This window comes from Propithecus coquereli, unplaced genomic scaffold, assembly GCF_000956105.1.
Source record: "Propithecus coquereli isolate 6110/MARCELLA unplaced genomic scaffold, Pcoq_1.0 Scaffold239, whole genome shotgun sequence".
Classification (NCBI taxonomy): domain Eukaryota; kingdom Metazoa; phylum Chordata; class Mammalia; order Primates; family Indriidae; genus Propithecus; species Propithecus coquereli.
In genome coordinates this window covers 2,077,114-2,084,307 of record NW_012147941.1, presented here as the reverse complement: position 1 = coordinate 2,084,307, position 7,194 = coordinate 2,077,114, and the positions used below count along the sequence as shown (strand labels likewise).

The 7,194-nt window shown below is 47.5% G+C and overlaps 1 protein-coding gene across 1 annotated transcript in view; it reads left to right on the top strand.

The window, feature by feature from the left end:
* The first annotated feature begins 2,939 nt into the window (after window positions 1-2,939).
* Window positions 2,940-7,194, top strand: part of WDTC1 (WD and tetratricopeptide repeats 1) — a 74,734-nt gene continuing 70,479 nt past the window's right edge. The window contains exon 1 of the mRNA XM_012645992.1: window positions 2,940-3,264. The gene's annotated coding sequence lies outside the window, so the exon portion shown is untranslated. The remainder of the gene's footprint in view (window positions 3,265-7,194) is intronic.

Sequence of the window (7,194 nt, the reverse complement as noted above, 5' to 3'; positions counted from 1 at the left end):
TTGAGACCAGCCTGAGCAAGAGCAAGACCCTGTCTGTACCAAAAATAGAAAAAAATTAGCTGGGCATGGTGGCATGCGCCTGTAGCCCCAGCTACTTGGGAGGCTGAGGCAGGAGGATTGCTTGAGCCCAGGAGTCTGAGGCTGCATTGAGTTGTGATGATGCCACTGCATTCTATCCAGGGCAGCAACAGAGTGAGACTCTGTCTCAAAAAAAAGAAAATTGCATGTAAATCATTTCATTGTATCAATAAACCACAATTCATCCATTGATTTCCCCTACAGAAGGACAGTTAGGTTTTTTGACTTTTTTTGCTATTATAATAGTATTGGGAAGAATATCCTTGGCCATGTCTCCTTGTACACATGTGCAAAAGTTCCTCTGAGGTAGCAGAAGTAGAATTACTGGTGTGTAAAATATAAGCATCTTCAATTATAGGTTGAATATGCCCACCTTTGCCCACGAATCCAATCAGGAGATGAAAACGATGGTATCAGTGACTACCTTTGCGGAGCCAGCGATCAACTGGGGCTTTCTTGTTGCCGGTTGCCTTTCCTTGCCCCGGTTTTTTTTGGTTGTTCTTGTCTGTTTCCAAAAGCCAAATCAGAAAATATTGGAATTGGTCACTTAAATATCTACCTAATACAATAATTGCTTCTAGAGTATCTTTGACACATGATTATATAGCCTGTACTTGAATACTACCAGAAGACAGAGAGATTACCACCTCTCAAAGTAGCCCAGCTCTATTGGTTAGAAAATTCACTCTTAATCTGAAAACACCTATGGCTAGGAGGTATGTCTGATTCTGAAGTTAACCTTCTTGTGAGTCTCTGTTTATTCTATATGAAAGGGGTATAAGAATAACACCTAGCAGATATGGTGGTTGGGAGGATCAAGTGAGTTAGTGTGTGTGAAGTGTATGTATATGTGTATGTATATACATATGTATATAGACATAGATATATATATACAGGCATTCCTATATGGGGAGAGAGAGAGAGAGAGAGAGAATGCAAGCATGAGCACAAGTGAGTACCTAGTAGAAAATAATAAATAGCAGCTGCAGCTATTATTGTTTTTTTCCTGTCATCCACTCTCTACTAACAAAAGTTCATTCCGACAACAAATATTTACTGAGTGTTTACTAGGTGCTGTGTGTGGACTGGGCTAGGAGTCATAGAAGCAACACCCACCCTTCTCTGTTGGTATTAATATTTCTGAGATCCTCTGTGACCTTGCCAGCACAGAACAAGGGTTTAGAATGGGGGTTCTGGATTCATATAGTCCGAATTTTAATCCCAACTCTACTACTTCCTAGCTGTGTGATTGTGGGAGTGTTGCTTAATCCGTTCGTAAGCACTTATCTCCATGGTAAGTGTTCAATAAATGTTAGCTATTATTCAGTTTAATTGACCCAATGACCCTAACCAAGGTTGCAGCCTGAACCCGGGGAGCTATGGATAGAAGATCTCAAAGCTTTCTTCTAGTCCAAAAGTTCTATGATTTTTTTAATATTCAATGGAACAGCTGTGGGGGAGAGGAATGACCCACAACATTTTTTAGGAGAAAGGCATGAAAGGCTTTGTGAGCTGAATTCACAAGGGTAGGTTCTTTACTAAATGGGAAGAAATCACTTTGGGGAGCTCATAGACTAATTCATACTCATAATGTGAGCAGAGTCAGAGCAAGCAACTCATGGGGTGATAAACACGAGACAAACACTGTAAATGCTAAATATGTATATTCAGTCTTTTCTGAGGGTGGGTGCTGCCTGGTTCTCACATGAGGGACATGCAGTGTTCAGAGACTCAGATTCTGAAGTCAGGCAGAGCTGGGTTTGAATCCCAATTTGCTTCCTTATCAGCTATGTGACCCTGGGCAAGTTGCTCTTAACCTCTTTGTGCTTCAGCTTCTTTCCTCTTTTGCAAAACACAGACAGCAATAGTATATCTATCTAAGGAACTGTACCCAATTCAGTGTGAATAAAAACGAATTATTATCTGACAAATGGCACCCTATGAGTGAGTGACAAGTTTCCCTTCTCAGAAGGCGATGATAGTAACCTCTGACTTGAGGTTCCTTGTGGGTAAGGCCTGGTCTCTTCCTTAAGAAGTTAGGCATAGTGTCTCCCTTGTTACCTTGGGAACTTAGAGGTGTGTCCTCTATCAGACTTGGGACTCCCCAAGGCTGAAACTGCCTCTCTTCCTCGGAGGTGGGAACAGCAGTGTTTCCACCAGTCTCAGAGGGGCCTTGTCTCTCCCATCTGCCTGAGGGTTCCCAGAGTGTGTGTGGCTGACTCCCCTCCAGGCCACCCAGTGTAGGACCGATTCTCTATTATCCGTTTCCTTCAGGGCTAGGAGACAAGAGTAAAGAATGTGCTTCTTCAGCACAGAACAGGAAGGAGCAGGCTGAGGCTCCGTTCTGGGGGGCCCTAGGGCCCTAGCCTGAGGGGTCACGCAATTCAGGGGCTCAGAGGAAGTCTTGAGGAGCTCTTAGGGGGCTGCATGGGGTTCTTGGGGGCAATGGGCGAGTGAGTGGGCGGCTGTCCCAGCAGCGGTGTGAGGAAGCGCAGTGGTGGGGTGGGAGGTGCGTCCGGGTAACTAATGGCAACCGGCAGGGTATGCCCGCTCGGCCGGAGCTCCTCCACGGCGAAAAACTACCACTCCCAAGATGCCCCAGGGCCCAGCCCTGCTTTCCCGCCCGCCCACTGGCTGCCGGTCCCGCGAGGGGCGAAGCGGATTGGCCGCAGCGGTGCGGAGCTCCCCCACTAGCAGGTTAGCGGGCGCCGCCGGCCGCAGACGTTGACCGGGCCTGGGGGGGGCGGCGGGGCTCGGGGGCCCGCCTTGCCATTCTAGAAACGCCCGGGCGCTGTCTCCGTAGCGTAGCCGCGGGCTGTGAGGCGTGGGGCGGGGGCGGAGACTGCGTGGCGCAGGCGCGGTGCTGGGCTTCTCCTGGGTCCCCAGACAGCTGGAGGAGATAAACAGAGGAGGAGGAGGGAGGGGAGTGCGTGTGTGAGAGCGCGCGAGGGAGTGTGAGTGTGTGTGAGCGCGGGTGTGAGGCGGTGCGCAGGGGCGGGCGGAGGCGCTGTCCGGCCCCGGCCAGGCGCCAGGCGGAGAGCATGGGAAGAGGCTAGAGCTGCCCGGGCCCTCCAGCCCCCTCCCCGGGATCCGCGCCCCCACTCCCGGGAGAGGGGCCGGCCCCCCCCGGACGGACATGGGCTCCTGAAGTTGCGCCTCTGCGGGTCCGGGGAAGAGACCTGACAGGTAGGAGTCGCCGCCGCCCCCTGCCCTCCGCGGGCGCCGAGGCGGAGATCGGCTCCCGCAGCCCCGGCACACGGGCCGCCAGCTCTGGGCCGGCTCCAGCCCTGCCGGCCTGGGGCCTGAGTCCGCCCGCCTCGGGGCCCCGGGGTGTCCCGAGAGGGGTCAGGCCTTGCTGGGGCAGAGGGCAGAGTGGGCTGGGGGCGGGGTGGGGGCGGAGGGCTGGTCAGGACGTTGGGGGGAAGGCTGTGGGAATCCCCGGAGGCTCTACCGAGGGAGAGGTGGAAGTCGTTCCATCTTGGGACTTTTTTGTGGAGTTTTTGTTTGACATCTGATCTGGCGCCGATCTCAGGAAGAAGGGGCAGGTGTAAGTGCCGGGAGGCACGTTGCCCTGCCCTCTTAGTGTGTTCTCTTTCTCTGTCTCTCTCTCTCTCTCTCTCTCTCTCTCTCTCTCTCTCTCTCTCTCTCTCTCATCCACCGCAGATTCCCTCACTGGCCCATCCTGGCACCAAAACGAACTCTGCCAAGGTGTTTCCACCAGGCGACTGTAGTGCCCCGTACAAAGGGCCTCTACTTGGGAATGGGCTATTCAGTACCCACTTCGAAGGGTAAATAGGAAGTGAGGAGATAGACTGCAAACCAGTAGGATCCAATTCTTGTTACTGAAAGCTGCAGTGGGACGCCCCCTTGCCAGCCGGGCTGAATTTGCTTGGTGCCCTCGGGCTCTTTCTCCTCTGCAGGTGTATGCTCCCCCATGGTTTCTAGAGAAGAGGTATCAGGGCCTAAGACTAACAGCCAAATTTGACTGTTTCCTCCAAAGTTCTGTTCTTTGACTTTCTTTAACCTCCTAAGGTAGTGGTAGAGCAAGTTTAAAGTTTTCCTCTCAAGTTTAGGAGCCTGGCAGGATGGCTGTAGCTTCATTATTCTTTTCAAAGATGGGGTCGATGATCAGGGTAAAGTGGCAATTAAGTGTTCCCTTTTTAACAAAGCCTGAAACAGTTTTGAGAAGAAAACTATTCTTCTTGAGTCAGCGCACATTCTGACTCAAAGACATTATGAAATCCCCACCTACAGGACAGGTATGCCCAGTGGCCTGCACTAAGCTTTTCTGTGTCTTAGAGTCTTTGAGTGGCCAGCCTCTGCTCACTATGGTGAAGGAACTACTTAACGCTATTTCTGTCTCGAGTTCTGACTTACTCTTCCTTGCAATTCTTATATCTTTAGAGGGATTGAATTGAATCTTTGCTGTTGAGTATAATAACCAGATCCTCTATAACAGACCAGGGAGTAACTAGTGGGGCTCCTTTAGACTGAGTCTGAGACTACTGAGATTTTTCATTGTAGGTTGTTAATATTTCATTGCCAAAACGACCTTTTCTGTCATAATTGATCATGCTGCTTTAAGTTTGGGGTCCTGTTATCCTTTCCTTTTTTGACCTGTTTGGGGGCACTTACGTTAAAGTCTTATCTCGATTTGTAGAAGCAGTGCTTTTGGATCAACTCTGCAGAATAATTGGGTAACAGTCCGTATTTCCGCGTCAGACTCCATCCCTGGAGGTCATTGAGGGAAAGAGAATATGTGTAATGATTATGATGATGGTGTTAATGTCTATTTACCACTTTTGAGTTTTAGAGCTGTCACACAATTGGCAGTCTTTCTGGCTGAAGGAGTTTAGTATTGACACGTGCATCATTTGTAGGGCATTTTCACACATCTGGACTTCAGGATCCGAAAGTACACAACTGGAAATCTTGAAGTCCACTGCCAAACATCTGTGGATCTTGAGGGGCCAACTGCTGAGGAAGATATAGACTGTGACTTGTTCTTTAATTATTTTTATTTTTCTTCTCTCCTTTTAAATTAGGGGATGTGGCTCACATGTGCAGTTCTAAGTCTCAGAGAGGGAGTCATAGACAACAAGTAACATGGTGATACTTGTCTTTGGGTCATTGGTTTAATGATCTGTGTTGTTTCTTTTCTTCTTTCATCCTCACTTTTCCACATCCTCCACTGCATCTTTGGGCTGCCATTGCACATTGCTGGCCCCACAGAACCCTTGGGTTGTGCTTTCTAATTAGCTAACACCTCTTTAAAAACCTAAGTCCTGACAGTTGCTATCAGAAAGCAGTCCCTTAGTGTTATGTTTAATTCTGGTTAACTTAATTTGAGAGATATTTACTAGTTGGAGTATATCTCAAAAAGTGACTGACATTTATTGAGGGCCTGGTAGATCTTGGGCTCAGTCCTAGGTAGTAGTCTTATTTTATCCAGTTTAACCTTCATGACTGTCCTGTGAGGTGGGAATCACATTCCCTATTATACATATGAAGAAACAGATTCAGAGAGGCTAAGTAATTTGCTTAAGGTCACACAGCTAGTAAGAGGAAGGATTGGAATTCAAACCCAGGTCTGTCTGCTCTGTGATATTAAGTTGCCTCTGGGACTGTGACACATGAGGAAGAGCTGAAAAGACAAAGGCTAAGGGTCTGGGGGAACATGATACCCTCCTTCAAATACTTGAAGAATTGTCATAAGGAAAGGGAACTGGACTTTCTGTGTGTGATTCTAGAAGACAGCCCTAGGATTAAATGACAGACATTCCAAGATGGTAGACTTTGGCTTGATAGGAGAGAATTTGGCTTTCTAAAAACAAAATGGGCTGCCTGTGAGGGAGTGAGTTACCCATCATTGGAGGTATTCAAGCAGAGGCTTTGTCACTTCATATTAAAGATATGACAGAGGGGTTCAGACTTATGTAGGTACTTAAACTAAGTGATCTTTTAGGATTTTAAACTCTGATTCTGTAAAAATGATATTAAACTCCCAGTCTTTTGATCTGTAAAAAGCTAACATGTATTGAATACTCAATATGTACCACCATTTGCTAGACACTTTTTCTACAATATTTCATTTAATCCTCAGAAATCCCCTATAAAGAAGATATTACCGTTTTTCTCACTTTACAAATGAGGAAACTGAGACTCTAGAAAGTTAAGAAATATGCTGGAGGTTACACAGCTAGTAGTGGTAGGGCTGATGTTTGAACCCATGTCTGCCGCTTCTTAGCTGTGTGATCTAGGGTGAATCACGTGTCCTCTCTGAGCTACAGATTGCTCATCTGTAAAATAAAGCTTATAATAGTATGTATCTTATAGTGGGTTTATGAGGACTAAATGATGTAATATACGCTTTACAGTAGACCTCAATGATTGCTCTCAAGAGCCAGGCTTGGGTGTAAAAGTGTACCCCTTTGATGACTTCCTCAGTGTAAATTCCAAACTGACTGAACCCTGAGAATTCTGGGGCCCATCTTTGTGCTATTAGTAATAGCTGCTGACTCCTCAAAGGACTTTGTGGCATTAGTGACTAATACCTTAAAAACTTGAAGCCTGAATGAGGGGAGAATGCAGTCAGCAGGTCAGAGTATGGGAGACAGTGTCAGAGGCCTGTGCAAAGAAAATTCTCAGCGACCCCTTATAGAGCCAGATTTAGGGATCACTGTTTGCATTTTTATATTTATTATCTTCTTTTAGGATGCAAGGTCACAACTGCTGGAGCTGTGACAAGCTGGATACCAAGAATAATGACCCTTAATCCTCCCTTTAGCCATCTGGGGAGGTATTAACCCTATTTTCTTAGGGTATGGGGGTGGGGAGCAGGATCAGACTTTGCCCAGGGAGCTATCCAGGGGCTCTTGAGGGCAGTATTAGTCAAGACCTTTGTAAAATTTTGTCCTTATTCATAACTCCCAGATTCCATTTGTAGAAAGCATAAAACTTCTTTTTTTTGAGACAGAGTCTCACTCTGTTGCCCTGGCTAGAGTGAGTGCCGTGGTGTTAGCCTAGCTCACAGCAACCTCAAACTCCTGGGCTCAAGCGATCCTCCTGCCTCAGCCTCCCGAGTAGCTGGGACTACAGGCATGTGCCACCATACCC